This window comes from Zalophus californianus, chromosome 2 (assembly GCF_009762305.2).
Source record: "Zalophus californianus isolate mZalCal1 chromosome 2, mZalCal1.pri.v2, whole genome shotgun sequence".
Taxonomy (NCBI): domain Eukaryota; kingdom Metazoa; phylum Chordata; class Mammalia; order Carnivora; family Otariidae; genus Zalophus; species Zalophus californianus.
The window spans coordinates 138,004,056-138,021,723 of record NC_045596.1 but is presented as its reverse complement, the minus strand read 5'-3'; the positions used below and the strand labels follow the sequence as shown (position 1 = coordinate 138,021,723).

The 17,668-nt window shown below is 35.7% G+C and overlaps 1 protein-coding gene and 1 long non-coding RNA gene across 3 annotated transcripts in view; one reads left to right on the top strand and one right to left on the bottom strand.

Annotated features, from left to right (window-relative positions):
• Positions 1-17,668, top strand: part of MARCHF1 (membrane associated ring-CH-type finger 1) — an 848,690-nt gene that overhangs the window by 676,767 nt on the left and 154,255 nt on the right. For both annotated transcript variants that reach the window (XM_027598174.2, XM_027598175.2), the window contains one exon: positions 14,585-14,634. The gene's annotated coding sequence lies outside the window, so the exon portion shown is untranslated. The remainder of the gene's footprint in view (positions 1-14,584; positions 14,635-17,668) is intronic.
• Positions 1-17,668, bottom strand: part of LOC113924396 — a 191,578-nt gene that overhangs the window by 48,131 nt on the left and 125,779 nt on the right. The gene's annotated exons all lie outside the window — the stretch shown is intronic.

Genomic DNA, 17,668 nt, shown 5'->3' with positions numbered 1-17,668 from the left:
CCACTCCTCCACCATCTTCAATACAAAATCCAGATTTTCTTGAGTATTAATTAAGAGTATTGTGATAGAAAGCATATGACCAAAAAGAATTTTATACATGCACCAGTAAAAAATACAAGACGTTTTGTCAATTAGGTGTACATTCTTAGAATACTAGAGGTGTGGTGAGTTCCCTGCTTTTAATATGAACATAGTCCTATAGAACAGAATTGTGGGAACAAATAAAACTGCTTCTATTTCACTCTTAGAAAGGTTCAAATGTTGTACACTAAAAGGTTATGCTGACCTTACTCTGTATACTGTGAAAACAAACAAACAAACAGACAAGAATCCCTTTTCAAACAAGCCACTGAACTGGAAACCTCACCTTCTACATTTTAGCAGCCATCCAGGGCCCCTTCTATCTTTTCATAACTGTGAAGATGTGTAAATTAGACCCTCAGGGCCTTTTCCTTGGTGCTTTGGCAATTTAGCCAATGATTACTTTACTATATTATTTTTACTATATTATTTTTCTGTCCATCCAAACAAGACTCCATTTGAAACATTTTCAGTCCTGGAGTGTAAAAACTTTTTTTAAAAAACTTGTCCTTTTGTTCTCATGCTAGAAATTACAATTGCTGACTTGTTCAGAATGGCATGTCAGACATCAGTAGAGAGTCTTTCTTTTAGAAGTGTGCACATTAAGAGGGTATTTTTGCACGACATTTTTAGGGAGGGAAGAGAGATTTCCATCACATGATTTTTATATTCTTTATTTACTAGCCAATACAATTGTTTGGGTTATCCGAATAGATAAAAGGCTTTTATTCAGTATCATGATTAGCAAGATTAGTAAGTTTTTCCCTTAAATTTGGCATTTGGGAATATGTTTGTTTTTAAGAAAATTAAGAGTATTTTCAGTAACTTTTATATAGTGCAAAATTTAATAACAAATGTGACCACTGACAAATAAATGTCCCTTTCATAGTCTTCCTTTAACTCCAGCAAGCCCAGGCTTCATAATCCTACTATCCTAGTTGGAGTTGGACTTATAGCGTGCCTTACACTATATTTGGAACATGCTTTTTCAAAGTGTATCGTATTTGCTTTTACTACTATTTTTGAAAAAGTAACCATCCCTGTGTTCTTATGCCCATTTTGCAAATTCAGCAAGCCAAGGCCAGAAAGGGTAGATGATTTTCTTATGGTCTCATGGTTAGTAATGAAGCTCTAATCCAAATGTCATAGCCACAGATCCCGTTTTTTTCCCACCAATCCTACTTGACTCAATAATTAATTTGGTGCCTTTATGTTCCATATACTATACTGTCTTGGGGAATAGAAACACCATATGTTTCTTGCAGCTCTTTTGATCCCCCCCACACACCTTTATCCCCTTATGATATATAATCTTTGATGAGTAAGACTAACTTTGCCATTTTGTTTCTTTGATTTTCTTAATTTGATATTTTATTTAAAAAATATGAAAAACAAGCAAAACTATACCACCGAAAGATGTATAGAAAAAGCTAGAATATTTCCATATGCTTCTCTGCTCCCTGCAGTCCTGCCATGCTGAGGGACTGACGGTAAGCACTGTGAATAGATGGTGTGGTAATAGCCAATATTGGATGAGTATATTTTTGCTCAGTCAAAAATATATATGTAAGTACATAAATATATCTAGAGGTTCTGTATACTTGATTTTAAAGAAATGAAATTGCCCTCAACACATTATTCTTTAACTCTTCTCACCTTAATAATATATCATGGATATTATCACCTACCAATACATAAAGATATAACTTCACATTTGCATTATAATTTCTGTGTGCACATCACATCCATCTATAATTTTACATAAACAGGTATCCAACATGCTCTTTTTCTTTTTAAGGACTCTTTCCCCCCCTTATCTTCTGTCTCCTTTTTCACTGGACTCTCCTTCTGCCCTCCCACTCTCCCCCCAAGAAAGTCATGTTAACACACTCATGAGTTCCTTCCATGACTTGGTCTGTGTGCGTAGAGTCATACACAAATACATGTCTACACGTGAATATGTGCACACATTGATATTTATAGAAGTTCTGTCCTTCTGTGTTTTTCAAATAACCCTATTATACCACTTCTCATTTTACTTTTCTCACTCCATCTTATCGTGTGGAAATTCCTTTGGCCAAATGGCAGAGAGCTGATTCATTCTATTTCATAATTGCACAATATTCCAAAGTGGGGCTCTACTATAACCTATGTCATCATTTCTCTATTGGAGAGCATTGTTTACTCCATTAGTCAGGATCTAGTCAGGAGAGAGAAATCAAACTTTTGTTTTAACATAGAGAAATCAGACTTTTGTAAAGATTTGTGGCCTTGTCTGGGTGAACAAAGAAAAGAAATTGGAATTATTTAAAGCTTGAAAAAAGAGACCCATGGAATGGAAACTCATACTTGTGAGGACGGAGCCAGCTGGCTGGTGCTGGTATCTACAAAGTGTGGAGTCTGTTTCTGAGGTTGTTAGAAAAACTGCCTGCTGTACTCAGCTACTGCTGTTGGAGGAACCTGCAGGGACTAGGGTGAAGAAGCATTTCTAGAATGATATTCACACAAGGAGCAGAGAGGAAGCCAACAGAAAGCAAGTGGGATGAAGCAGATCCCATTTTCCTTTTCCAGCCTTCCAGTTTGCCTTGTGGTGCCCCCTCTTAGCAGAGCTTCAGGGGGAGTTGGGTGATGAAACACAAATGTGGGTTGCAGAGCCCCATCATCAGAGTACAATTTAGGACAGTGGGCTTAAAGTTTTGAGAACACCAGCTTCACAACTGGCACGTCTTTACTGCCAAGATTTTTTTTTTTTCAATTAAGAACAGATCTGTGTTAAGTGTCCTTATTCACATATTCTTATGAACCAGTGCTTTTATATCTCTGGGATAGATTCCCAGGAGGGAGATTACTGCAAAAAAGTAGTATTTTTAACTTTAACAGATGTCGCCAGATGTTTTTTCAAATGACAGTGCAAAAATTCACACTTCTACTGGCAATTTTTGAGAGCCTTCTTTCTTCTTATGCCCACCAGCAACAGAGGGCTATCACTCTTTTCAATCTTTCCAGCATGATGGGTGTAAAGCAATGCCTTGTTTTTACTTTAATTAGCATTTTTCTGACAGTTTGTGATTTTAAGCCTCTTATATGTTTATTAACAATCTGTAGTCCCTTTTTTTGTGAATTTCTATCCTTATCTATTACTCAATTTTTTTTCTATTGGATTTCGTCTGTTGCCTTTTTTGTGACTAGACAAAAACCTCTTTGCATATTACACAGATTGAACTTTATCAGTCTTCTCTGTTGTGCTTTCTTATAACTTTATTGTTTGTTTATTCACTTTAATTTTTGTATTTCTTCCAGACATAATTAAATATAATCAAATATGACTTACAGCTTCTGGTTGTTCTCTTATTAGTTATATAGACTTCCCCCACCCCAACATTAAATTTTTAATTTAGGCTTATTTCAAATTTTTTTTTAATTTTTGGTATTCAAGACTTTTTTCCATCTGGAGTCTATGATTGTATATACCATTTAGCATGGGCTTGATTTTTTCTTCCATGTAGATAGTCAGTTGTCAGAAACATTTATTATGTCAACTTTCCTTTCAAAATTAACTTGAAATGCTAATTTTATTATATGTGAAATTATTTTATCTGTTTCTGGATTTTCAATTCTGGATTTCACTGAAATTTTGGTCAATTCTTATGCCAATGCCATATCACTTAATCACAGTGATTTTTTATATGGGTAATGCCTGGCATAAGGAGATCTTTTTTTCATTATTTTCTTGGCTATTCTCAGGGCATTTCTTTTTCTATATTATGTTCCTTAAGATAATTTTATCTATCTCCTTTCTGCTTCACAAAGGAAGAAATAAATTATCTTCCCGTCAAAAAGTGGTACTTTTTTTTTAATTTTACCTTATTATGTTATGTTAATCACCATACATTACATCATTAGTTTTTGATGTAGCGTTCCATGATTCATTGTTTGCGTATAACACTGAGTGCTCCATGCAGAACGTGCCCTCTTTAATACCCATCACCAGGCTAACCCATCCCACCCCCCTCCCCTCTAGAACACTCAGTTTGTTTCTCAGAGTCCATCATCTCTCATGGTTCGTCGCCCCTTCATTTTTCCCTTCCTACTATCTTCTTCTTTTTTTTAAATATATAATGCATTATTTATTTCAGAGGTATAGCTCTGTAATTTAACAGTCTTACTCAATTCACAGTGCTCACCATAGCACATACCTTCCCCAATGTCTATCACCCAGCCACCCCATCCCTCCCACCCCACACTGAGCAACCCTTAGTTTGTTTCCTGAGATTAAGAATTCCTCAGATCAGTGAGATCATATGATACATGTCTTTCTCTGATTGACTTATTTCACTTAGCATAGTACCCTCTAGTTCCATCCACGTCGTTGCAAATGGCAAGATTTCATTTTTTCTGATGGCTGCAAAATATCCCAATGTGTATATATACCACATCTTCTTTATCCATTCATTTGTTGATGGACATCTTGGCTTTTTCCATAGTTTGGCTATTGAGGACATTGCTGCTATAAACATCGGGGTGCATGTACCCCTTCGGATCACTACATTTGTATCTTTGGGGTAAATACCCAGTAGTGCAATTGCTGGGTCGTAGGGTAGCTCTATTTTCAACTTTTTGAGGAACCTCCATACTGTTTTCCAGAGTGGCTGCACCAGCTTGCATTCCCACCAACAGTGTAGGAGGGTTCCCCTTTCTCCACATCCTTGCCAACATCTGTCGTTTCCTGACTTGTTAATTTTAGCCATTCTGACTGGTGTGAGGTGGTATCTCATTGAGGTTTTGATTTGGATTTCCCTGATGCCGAGCGATGTTGAGCACTTTTTCATGTGTCTGTTGGCCATCTGGATGTCTTCTTTGGAAAAATGTCTGTTCATGTCTTCTGCCCATTTCTTGATTGGATTATTTGTTCTTTGGGTGTTGAGTTTGATGAGTTCTTTATAGATTTTGGATACTAGCCCTTTATCTGATATGTCATTTGCAAATATCTTCTCCCATTCTGTCAGTTGTCTTTTGGTTTTTTTGACTGTTTGCTGTGCAAAAGCTTTTTATCTTGATGAAGTCCCAGTTTTTGCCCTTGCTTCCCTTGTCTTTGGCAATGTTTCTAGGAAGAAGTTGCTGTGGCTGAGGTCGAAGAGGTTGCTGCCTGTGTTCTCCTCTAGGGTTTGGATGGACTCCTGTCTCATATTTAGGTCTTTCATCCATTTTGAGTTTATTTTTGTGTGTGATGTAAGGAAATGGTCCAGTTTCATTCTTCTGCATGTGGCTGTCCAATTATGCCAACACCATTTGTTGAAGAGACTGTCTTTTTTCCACTGGACATTCTTTCCTGCTCTGTCGAAGATTAGTTGACCATAGAGGGTCCATTTCTGGGCTCTCTATTCTGTTGCATTGATCTATGTGTCTGTTTTGGTGCCAGTACCATACTGTCTTGATGATCACAGCTTTGTAATAAGCTTGAAGTCTGGAATTGTGATGCCCCCAGCTTTGCTTTTCTTTTTCAACATTCCTCTTGCTATTCGGGGTCTTTTTTGGTTCCATACAAATTTTAGGATTATTTGTCCCATTTCTTTGAAAAAAGTGGACGGTATTTTCATAGGGATAGCATTGAATGTGTAGATTGCTCTAGAGAGCATTGACATCTTCACAATATTTGTTCTTCCAATCCATAAGCATGGAACTTGTTCCATTTCTTTGTGTCTTCCTCAATTTCTTTCATGAGTATTTTATAGTTTTCTGAGTACAGATTCTTTGCCTCTTTGGTTAGATTTATTCCTAGGTATCTTATGGTTTGGGTGCAATTATAAATGGAATCAACTCCTTAATTTCTCTTCTGTCTTGTTGTTGGTGTATAGGAATGCCACTGATGTCTGTGCATTGATTTTATATCCTGCCACTTTACTGAAGTCCTGTATGAGTTCTAGCAGGTTTGGGGTGGAGTCTTTTGGGTTTTCCACATAAAGTATCATATCATCTGCAAAGCATGAGAGTTTGACTTCTTCTTTGCCGATTTGGATGCCTTTTATTTCTTTTTGTTGTCTGATTGCTGTGGCTAGGACTTCTAGTACTATGTTGAATAGCAGTGGTAACAGTGGACATCCCTGCCGTGTTCCTGACCTTAGGGGGAAAGCTCTCAGTTTTTCCCCATTGAGAATGATATTCGCTGTAGGTTTTTCATAGATGGCTTTTATGATATTGAGGTGTGTACCCACTATCCCTATACTCTGAAGAGTTTTGATCAAGAAAGGATGCTGTACTTTGTCAAATGCTTTTTCTGCATCTACTGAGAGGATCATATGGTTCTTGTTCTTTCTTTTATTAATGTATTGTATCACATCGATTGATTTGTGCATGTTGAACCAACCTTGCAGCCCAGGGATAAATCCCACTTGGTGGTGGTGAATAATCCTTTTAGTGTACTGTTGGATCCTATTGGCTAGTGTTTTTGTGAGAATTTTGGCATCCATGTTCATCAAGGATATTGGTCTGTAATTCTTTTTGATGGGGTCTTTGTCTAGTTTTGGGATCAAGGTAATGGTGGCCTCATAAAACGAGTTTTGAAGTTTTCCTGCCATTTCTATTTTTTGGAACAGTTTCAGAAGGATAGGTATTAATTCTTCTTTAAATTTTTGGTAGAATTCCCCTGGGAAGCCATCTGGCCCTGGGCTTTTGTTTCTTGGGAGATTTTTGATAACTGCTTCAATTTCCTTAGTGGTTATAGGTCTGTTCAGGTTTTCTATTTCTTCCTGGTTCAGATTTTGTAGTTGATACATCTCTAGGAATACATCCATTTCTTCCAGGTTATCTAATTTGCTGGCATATAGTTGCTCATAATATGTTCTTATAATTGTTTGTATTTCTTTGGTGTGGGTTGTGATCTCTCCTCTTTCATTCATGATTTTATTTGTTTGGGTCCTTTCTCATTTCTTTTTGATAAGTCTGGCCAGGGGTTTATCAATCTTGTTAATTCTTTCAAAGAACCAGCTCCTCGTTTCGTTGATCTGTTCTACTGTGCTTTTGGTTTCTATTTCATTGATTCCTGCTCCGATCTTTGTATTTCTCTTTTCCTGCTGGGTTTAGGCTTTATTTGCTGTTCTTTCTCCAGCTCCTTTAGGTGTAGGCTTAGGTTGTGTATTTGAGACATTTCTTGTTTCTTGAGAAAGGCTTGTATTGCATTATACGTTCCTCTTAGGACTGCCTTTGCTATATCCCAAAGATTTTGAACAGTTGTGTTTTCATTTTAATTTGTTTCCATGATTTTTTAAAATTCTTCTTTAATTTCCTGGTTGACCTATTCATTCTTTAGTAAGATGCTCTTTAGCCTCCATTTATTTGAGTTCTTTCTGACTTTCCTCTTGTGATTGAGTTCTAGTTTCAAAGCATTGTGGTCTGAAAATATGCGGGGAATGATCCCAATCTTTTGGTACCGGTTGAGACCTGATTTGTGACCTAGGATGTGATCTATTCTGGAGAATGTTCCATGGGCACTAGAGAAGAATGTTTGTTCTGTTGCTTTGAGATGGAATGTTCTGAATATGTCTGTGAAGTCCATTTGATCCAGTGTGTCATTTAAAGTCTTTATTTCCTTGCTGATCTTTTGCTTAGATGATCTGTCCATTTCAGTGAGGGGGGGTGTTAAAGTCCCCTACTATTATTGTATTGTTGTCGATGTGTTTCTTTGCTTTTGTTATTAATTGGCTTATATAATTGTCTGCTCCCATGTTAGGGGCATAGATATTTACAATTGTTAGATCTTCTTGTTGGATAGACCCTTTAAGTAGGATATAGTGTCCTTCCTCATCCCTTATTATAGTCTTTGGCTTAAAATCTAATTTGTCTGATATAAGGATTGCCACCCCAGCTTTCTTTTGGTGTCCATTAGCATGGTAAATTGTTTTCCACCCCCTCACTTTTGATAAAAATGGTCCTTTCTTTTGTTCAGATCATGATCTTCTCAATAAGATTCTATAATTTATATTTTTAATAAGATTTTATGATTTCTTTGTTAAATTTATTCTTAAGTATTTTATGGTCTTTGTTTTTATTATCACATTTCTAGGCATTTATTGCTAGAAGGAAAAAAGCTATTGATCTTGCAGTATTTCCATTAAGATAGACCAAACTGTCACAATAAATAAATCCAGAAAAACATGACGGCTCTGAAGAAATAGAAGTTTATTTCTCTTTCATGACAGTTTAGAGTGTTTGTTCCAAATTGGAAGAGGGCTCTTCACCATGTGGTCATTCAAGGACTCAGGAGAACTCAGCTCTACTATCTTTAATATGCGGTTTCCTGGCTTGCTCTGAGAGTCACAATCTTTGCACTGAGCAATAGAAAAAGAGCATGGAAGAAATTTTAGATTTATGGGACAGGCAGGAAACTAACATTTGTGAGCTCTGTTTACATCTCACGGGAGGGAATTTAGTTATAGGCAGCCTGTAATTGAAAGGAACGCTGGGAGATACAGTGTGACTGGAAAGATGTATACCCAGTTACCATTCTGTTCATACAGAAGAAGGGATGATGCATTTTAGGAAATTTAATAGACTCTGCCATGGTATAATTACCCTGTATCTAGCCATTGTACTAAAGAGGGCACTTGTGATGAGCACTGGGTATTGTATGTAATCACTGATTTCTACTCCAGAAACCAATATTGCACTATATGTTAACTAAAATTTTTTTTAAAAAGTCTCATTAATTGTAGTATAGTTTTTTTTAAGTAGGTACACTTGGAATTTCTATTAATATCAGTCAGAGAAGATTTGTTTTCCTTCTTTTCAACATATTTAACTACCAAAAAATTTTTTGTTGTTATTATGTTTGTTATAAACTCTAACATAGTTGAATAATAATAGCAAGAGCAAGCATCCATAACAGAACTTCTTTAACATAGTTCTTGTATTTTACCATTTAGAAAAAATTTGGACATTGATTTTACTTGTTATCTTTATCCCTTTAAGAGATTTCCTCCAATTCTTATTTTACGTAGAGCTTACATAGCAGTAAGACTGCAGAGGTTTGTCAAATCATCTTTTCAGCATATAAGATCATAATGTTTGTTTCTTTCAATGTAGTAATCTAATGAAATGTTGCCAGATTTCCTGATTAAAAAAAGTCTGGAATAAATCCCATTTATTCTCTTCCCTGTGCATTTTTTTAAAGATTTTATTTATTCATTTGAGACATAGAGATACAGAGAGAGAGAGCGAGCATGAGCAGGGGGGAGGCAGAGGGAGAGAGAGAAGCAGGCTCCCTGCCGAGCCAGGAGAGGGGCGCGATCCCAGGACCCTGGGATTATGGCCGGAGCCGAAGGCAGAAGCTTAACCATCTGAGCCACCCAGGCACCCCTCCTGTGCATTTTTTAGATACACTGCTAGTGTGTCATATGCTAATATTTTAAAAGAATTTTTGCATCTGTGGTCCCAAATATGACTAAAGCATAATTTTCTTTTCCTCTTTCTTTCTTTTTGGGTACTGTCTTAACACATTTGAAGTTTCTGCAAGATTAATAACATGAATTAGGGAACTTTATGTTTCTATGGTCAAGAATAATGTAAAAAAAATTGAATTATATGTTCTTTAAAAGTAAGGTAAAACTCACTTGTGAAATCATCATGCCCTTATTCTTTTTAGGGCATATAGACTTCTATTTACTTATCTAATCTCTTCTTTGTCAATTACTATATTTATTCAAGTTTTCCTCTTAAATAAATTCTGACAACTTTTACTTTGCTAGAATATGATTCGTTTTTTTCCTAGGTTTTCAGATTTGTTGCAATAGTGTTATATGTAGCATTCTGTTACAATTTTTCTAATTTTTTCTGTGTCTTTGGTTATTTATCCTTTCTCATCTTATCTATTTCTGCTTTTTCTTTTCCTTAATAAGTCTTACTAGAAACTCATCTATTTTGTAATTATCTTCAAGGACCTGTTATAAGAAAATATTTCTTTATTCTTCTTATTTATATCTCTTTAGTGAGTTTTAGCTTTTATATTTTATTATTTTCTTTTTACTACATTCTTTTATTGGGTTTCATTACTGTTTTCTTTAATAATGAAAGCATTTACAGTTATACATTTTTTCTGGCTATAGCTTTTGCTGTGTTCCCTACAGGTCTTAATAGAACATTTTCAAGAGTTTCTGGCTACAATTTTCCAGAGAGTTTTCATTTCATTGAACCATGCATTATCTAAAAATGTGTTAATTAGTGGTGATTAAGATTTATTAGTCACATTTCAACTTTTTATTTCTAAATTTATTGTCTCAATATCAAAAGAGGTGCCCTATAAAATCTCTATTGAAGTTTTTTGTTAAGGTATTATGTGAGGGCAAATTATTTTAAATGTTTCATAGACATTAAAAACAGCATTTTTCATTTAGTGGACATGAGTTTTTTTATATATCTATTAATCAAGGGTGTATTGCAGTATTCAGCTTCACTGTGTTTTGTTTATAAGCCACATTGCTTTCAAAGACTTTTCTTCAATTACACGTTTTAATTACCTTAGCAAAAATAGTTCCGTTTTCTACTTAGAATTCTTCAGAGGACCTTCAAAATTGCCTCATTTCTTTTTCTTCTTTCAGATAGTCTTGACTTTTAGCCTGGACAGGGGTAGGGGCTGGAGGTAAGGGGGACCATGGAAAATAACTAGAGAATAGCATTATATCAGTGAAATGTGTGGATCTTATTCTGGTTTCTTCACTCAGGAATAGTTATTTTCCTTCAGTTCCATAAAAAACCTCCCCCAAGTCTCCTTACTGCCCTCTTCTGATCAATGGTATAATATACAGAGTAGTCATATGTAGATACAAACAAGTCCAGCCATATTGTATATTCTTTAACACAGAGGATTGCCTTTTAAAGGAACTATGTCATTTTCCTTAGAGTATAACATTAAAAATATGTTAAAACAATTTCGTAATGATTTTTTCATTTGGTAATCATTTTTCTTTCCTGGTAATAAAAATCCAACCATGTTTTATAAGATCAAATTCTAAAAACAATTATTATTATATGAATAATAATCTCAAAACAAAACTAACAGTATCAGATATATTTATATCAAACAAAAATTGAAAACCTCTTGAAAATATTAAAAAGCACTTATAAAATTAGAAGTCTGTCCCTCTGCATACTGTGACTGATCTGCTAAAATCAATCTGCTAAGATAGCTACTCAACATTACTGCTTGTTGATCCCATACTTCTCATGCAGACCTGTCTGAAACTCTTGTTGGTTCCAACTTTCAGTGACCTAAAAGGTCACTACAGTTTGGGTACCAGTAACTTATATTAGATTCTAAGACAGCTTCTATTTAATGTAAGGTAAAGAATTCAAGCTGATGGTAACGAGGTATGACAACCATATTTGTCTAATCTACAAAGAAGAATATGTCATTGCAATAGTAATGGGACAAGCCACTACTTAATTCGTAGTAAATTAGACAGATTGCTTTGGAAGTTTTCCAAGAGCAAAAGTGCTTTTGCTGCTTTGCTTCAAAAGCAGGGCAGACCAAACTTTCTTAATCCCCTTGGGTAGAGAAGAGTTTGATTTTTCTTTTTTAAATTTTACATGCCAGAATCTAATCCACAATAGAGGCAGAATTGCAGGGCAGAGAAACTAGGATGTTTACATTTAAATTATGAGTCTAGTAACATGTGATGATTATCATGATTTTTGAGGGAGCTTGTTGGGTGTTTCCTCTACCTGTGAACAGTAATGGAAATATTATAACCTTGCAAACTGTAAAATGCGTTCATGTATAGCTCATTTGATTCTTACAACAATCCCCAAGATATTATCTCCTCCTTATTGTCCAAGATATCCTACTCACTCTTACCATGAGGAAACACGTTACAGTGAGGAACGCCCTGGATTGTCAAACAATACGTTCTTGCCAGAGCCAGTGCATTACCACAGGGCAAGCTGCAAGTCAGGCTCTCCCTCTCTGACACAGCAGGGGTGTGCACCCTCTGTCCCATATGTTAAGTGGAATAGAAACAATAGGGAATAGTGCAGAGGACCACAGGGGAAGGGAGGGAAAACTGAATGGGAAGAAATCAGAGAGGGAGACAAACCGTGAGAGACTCTGGACTCCGGGAAACAAACTGAGGGTTGCAGAAGAGAGTGGAAGTAAGGGGGTGATGGGTATTAAGGAGGGCGTGTGTGGTGATGAGCATGGGTGTTATATTGAACTGATGAATCGTTGAACACTACATCAAAAATTAATGATGTATCATATGTTGGCTAATTGAACATAATAAAAAAATAAAATAAATAAAATCTTTAAAACTGAAAAAAATAATTAAAAAAAAGAAAGAAAAAGAAACAATAGGGATCTTAGCCAGGGCAAAAAATGTAACCCTCGCCTAAGCTCCTTTATTTCTTGCAGTGCCTAGTCTTTTAGTAGGAGAAAATAGAACCAATGGATTTTGGGTTAAAAGATCTCTTGAAGTACTAAATAATCAAGAAAATGCTTCCTCCCCATTAGCTTGGGCATTGCTGGTGAAGAGTATGGGAATTATCTGCTTCCTATAACTTTATGCCAAACTGATTGACAATTGTGGAGGGAACCTGATCCTCCTTGTTTTTATCTCAAAACAACACAAAGTCCTATTTGGTTTGAAAAATTAAGTAATCTGGTGCCATATTAAATTTCTATAGTACTCCTGGGTTCTTGCTGAAACACCTTTCAATTCTAGCTCCTTAACTGTGTTTTCAAATACTATGTAAATATAGAAAACATAACAAAACAACCACTACAACAAAATTCCCCCCCAGTCTATTATATTTTGTGACTTATTTACCTCTGTTCACACAATAGTGTGTCAAAATCCCGAATTTCACTCAGAAGGGAAGATGGATTGGTTTTGCTTTCTAGTCTCTATAAGAAGAGGAGTTGAGATGTCAGGAGAAAAGTACCTCTCTCCATCACCAGAGGAAACTAATCAAAGAAAAATGTCTGCTGGCAGCATATACATTCATCTCCAGCTGGATCACGGGCCTGTTATGAGGTGTAACTAATCGTATCGTTGTGACTCATCTTGGTCTGTAATAACACGCTCTGCAGTGACATCAGTGGTTGGATGAGAGGGATGTTGCATGTCAAAGGAAAAAAATCCTATTCAGCTGGAATATCTGCAGCCTGGGCATGACACAGTGACAGTCTGAAGTAAATGCAGTTCCTGTTTTCTCCACAGTGACATTTGCCATCTCCTGTCATGGCTGTGTTTCTGAGATGGTCAGGGGCAGTCATTGTGGGCAGTTTCCAGACCCACAGATTTGTTAGAACGGCTTAATTCTCAAAAATGACCTATGTCAAGATGCACTGAGGGTGTCCACCCAAGGTCCACTTTGGCACTGAGTCCAGTTGCTCAGAAATTTTTTTTAAAAAGAATCCTAAAGTGTTAATTCAGATTCTTTACAAACTTTTGGTTTCTAGAACAGGTTCTTCCAACATTTTCTCTACAGAAGGAAAGGTGTACTGTGATCTCTTGGTACATGTAAAATGAATGATACCCATACACTTTGATTTGTCAGTCAATTATCCACTGGCAGATAATTGGCAGAGGAGAAAGAACAACCATCCTGGACGAGACAGAAGGCCTCGGGGTGGCCCCGGCTTGGGCAGGAGTGCCACCATTTTTGGGAAAAGAAGGCCTCGGGGCTCCCAAAAAGGGGGCTCCACTTTTAAGGTCTCTTTCTACCTTAAAATTGTAAGGCTTTTTAAAGAAAAATTATCTATTCAAAAGCTTTTTTCATGCTTCTTTTCTACTAAGTTTGAAATCCTTTAAGAGAAAAACACTAAGGCTATAATTTTAACTTATTTTGAAGTTTTAAACTTTAAAATAATTTTTAAATGATTTAAATTTGAACAATTGAGTGTTTTAAATTTAAAAGTATCTTTTTTTATTTTATTATGTTATGTTAATCACCATACATTACATCATTAGTTTTTGTGGAGTGTTCCATGATTCATTGTTTGCGTGTACACCCAGTGCTCCATTCAGTACTAAAAGTATCTTCTAAATGTTTATATTTTTAAAGCAAATTAGCAAATTATTTAAAAGAGCGGGAGTTAGATGTATGCACCATGTACCTGGTATGCAATAGTTACTGACACTAGAAACAGAATTTACTCAGAATTTCCTGGTAGCAAAAGTGGAAGAGGAAATAATGGACTACATATCCATTTTCTAATTTATTTTAAAGGAACTGCATATATTTTTCTAGAGAAACAAGCATTTCCTGGTAATAAATACTCTTAGACATATATATATATATATGCTGATGTTAATTGAAACATTTTTGAAAGGACAATGATATGTACTAGAGAAATAAAATTTGGTAAGACAAAAGCCATTCTGTGTAAGCAATTTGTGTATCAGTCAGAACAATATGCTAGCATTTAGACATTGACCTGTGCTCTGCTTTCTTTCCCTCCGCAGTAAAGACCATTGCTATATTTTTAATCGATGTCTCTAATTTTATTTTTCAGAATGACAAATCCCCGGGCGATCGGCAAGTCGATCAAGTAATATTTCAAAAGTAGGTAACTATATTTATTTAATTGTTTATTGATTTTCATATTTTATGAGTTCAAGTAAATATTTTATAATGTCTAACCTATAACTGTTATCTGTGAGCAGTACACAAATATGACTTGTTAATGATTTTAACTATTTTGAGCTTTTGCTGTGATAAGAGGACACAATTTCACACAATAAAATGAGCTGTTATTTTCCGTTTCAGTGCCATATGCAAAAGATAATTTGTTACTTTCAGAATGTCATGCAAAATATGGGCGTTTTTTCCTCTCATTTCAAGCATCATGGAGCTGTCACATACTTAACTTGAAACTGTATCAACATTCATGGTACAATTTCCAGTTTTTCCACAGGTTTGGGTCTCAACTATGTTTGTATTAACCAGGACAAGTTTTAGAATAACTTAAGACATTAGTTTAGTCTATATTTGTTTTATGGAGTCAAAGGATGAAAAAAACAAAATACTCCTAGACTGTATAAATCTAAGCAAAACACCAGAGTGTCAAAAAGATTATGGCATGGCAGAGATACTCTAGATTTTTATTTTGTCTAGAAAACAAAAATCAAGGGCTAGTCTCTAAAATGAGACACAATGCAATGTACAGACTTTGTCCTTGGGGAGTGAGAAGTCTTTCGAGCCATTTATCAAATCAGAAAATTATGACTTCCAAAAATGTAATTGAGACAACGATGGATTTCCTGTGAATAGAACTTGTTCTACAGGGCCACTCACTTGCCAGCACCCTCCACAGCCCTGAGCTTAATTTTGTATATTTTGTAATTTTACATTATTTTACTTCAAGAGAACCCCGCCAGTAGTTTTCAGCTACAGGCACTATAGAACACAGATCCACTTCCAGTTTAAGGAACTGTTTTGTTTTGTTTTGTTTTGAGAAACAAAGAACTTCATTACTCATTGAAAAATAGCAGTAGCCAGAGTATCAGCATTTTCTTTAGCTGGTTTCCTGAGGCCAGGTCTTAGGAGGACAATGCCAAGATGGTCAGGTGACTCCTCCAAACACACTGGATTGGTTAAAGGAGTGCAACCCTACACTTAGGAAACTCTCCTATTTTCAATAGATGGTAAGTATGCCTGTCCATTGCTCTGTGAAGCAATATCTCTATGTTACACTGTTACGCCTTATACAAGCATCCTTAAAAAGATAGTCCAGAACTAAAGGAGGCAACTATTCTGCTTACAAGACGTGCAGAGATACAAGAGACCCATGGAGAATCACATCTCAGCACATGGGACTGAACATTTATAATTACATTCAAATCTGAGTGCCTTTGTGAATATTCGAGAGGCAATGTGGTCTAGTACTAATTCTGGAGAAAGAGAATCTGAGTGTCCGTTGCTGGGCTGTCACTTCTTATGTGACCATGAGACAGTCACTTAACCTCCCTGAGATAGAGTTGCCTCCTCTGTAACATGAGGGTGCTGGTATTAGTCACTTGGAGGTTTCCATAGTAGTAAATTAAAACAATACCTTTCAGACGTCTGTCATCTTAGTCACGTTGTGAAGAGCCTTGCCTACAACTTCAGAACACTGTCATCTTTCTGAATTTGAATGTTAATGTCGACCTAGACGCTTGTAAACATACTGACAACTCCTTTGTCACGCCAAATACTGTTTCATGATCCAGGGGTACAATTATATTGCATTTCCAAGCTGCTGTTTGAGTTTGACATAATGCAGATTGTTTATAACTTTTAACCTTTAACTTCTTCTTTGAGAAATAAAAAAGTCAGGAGTGTAGTTTTCCTTCTGTGAGTTCTTCCAGGCTTTGGTATGTATTAATTGTCTCCCTGTGTGGGAGACAATTAATGACAAAAATGCATTAATTCAGAGGGAAATGAAAAAGCTCTCTTCTTAAATAGTCTAATTGTACAATAGCAAAAACTCAACTATCAGACACCCATAGAGAAAAAAAGATTGCTGTGTGCATGTTTACTTTTTAAGCCAACATGACTTTCCTTTATTCATTCTCAGAATGACAGTCACAAATGCTAAATACATTGTTGAGTCCTCACTACTTTTTCATGAATTATTAAGTAAAAAACTTTTCATTAGGACCATGTAACCTACCAAGTGTAAAATGGCAAAATCTAGCAATATTTGAGTCCTTTAACTTTTAAAGTTGTGGAGAAAAAAAAAGTAAAGCAGAACCAAGATGCTTTTTCTCTGATTTTGTCAAAATAATTTTTATGTCAAAAACAAATTAAAAAGAAAAAGACTAGGAGCTTCTCAGCAGTGTGAATCAGTTTAATAGAGTAATTAAGAGCATGGATTCCAAAGAAACTGCTTAGGAGGGTTATTTAACTTCCTTAATAACTTTATCTATAAAAGGAGAATATATAATAGCATCTACCTCTTGGAGTGGTGCTTAGAACAGTGCCTGGCCCTGTGCAAGCACTTATTATGGGACTTTTAATTATTTATATCTCAGTGACAGCACCAAATAAGTACTCTGTAAACCTTTTTTGTAAGCAAATGAATTTGAGACAGGAGTTACAATATATGCATTGTGTTCTGAGTGGAATAAGAATAAATATGTATATTTAACAATAATAAATTATCTTAGGTCAGTAGCAGTATTACCCAAAATGGGCATCTTTCTTAATTTTTATCAAGTTTATGTCATCCCCAATTCTTCGATACAGGAAAATCCCAGGTATTACAGAGGATTACATCCCCAGTGGGATATCAGAACTTCCCTCCATACTACTGAGTCTGCTTTCCTACCTGTCTCTTGCAGTTTTCTACTAAACCAGCAGAACTTTCTAATCATCAGTATTTGTGGTATGTTTCCCATCAGTAATTATATTCTGTACTGGAAATGAGGACTTCCATATACTCAGTGAGCTTACTGATATATTCAATGAGCTTGTATGAGATCCCATATGTATATATGTATATATATACTCCTGCATAGATATGTAGATCTCATATGAGATCTACATATCTATATAAATTAATTAAGTAGAACTAATAACTCCCTGTGCAAAAAAGATAACAGAGCAGGCCTGAGAC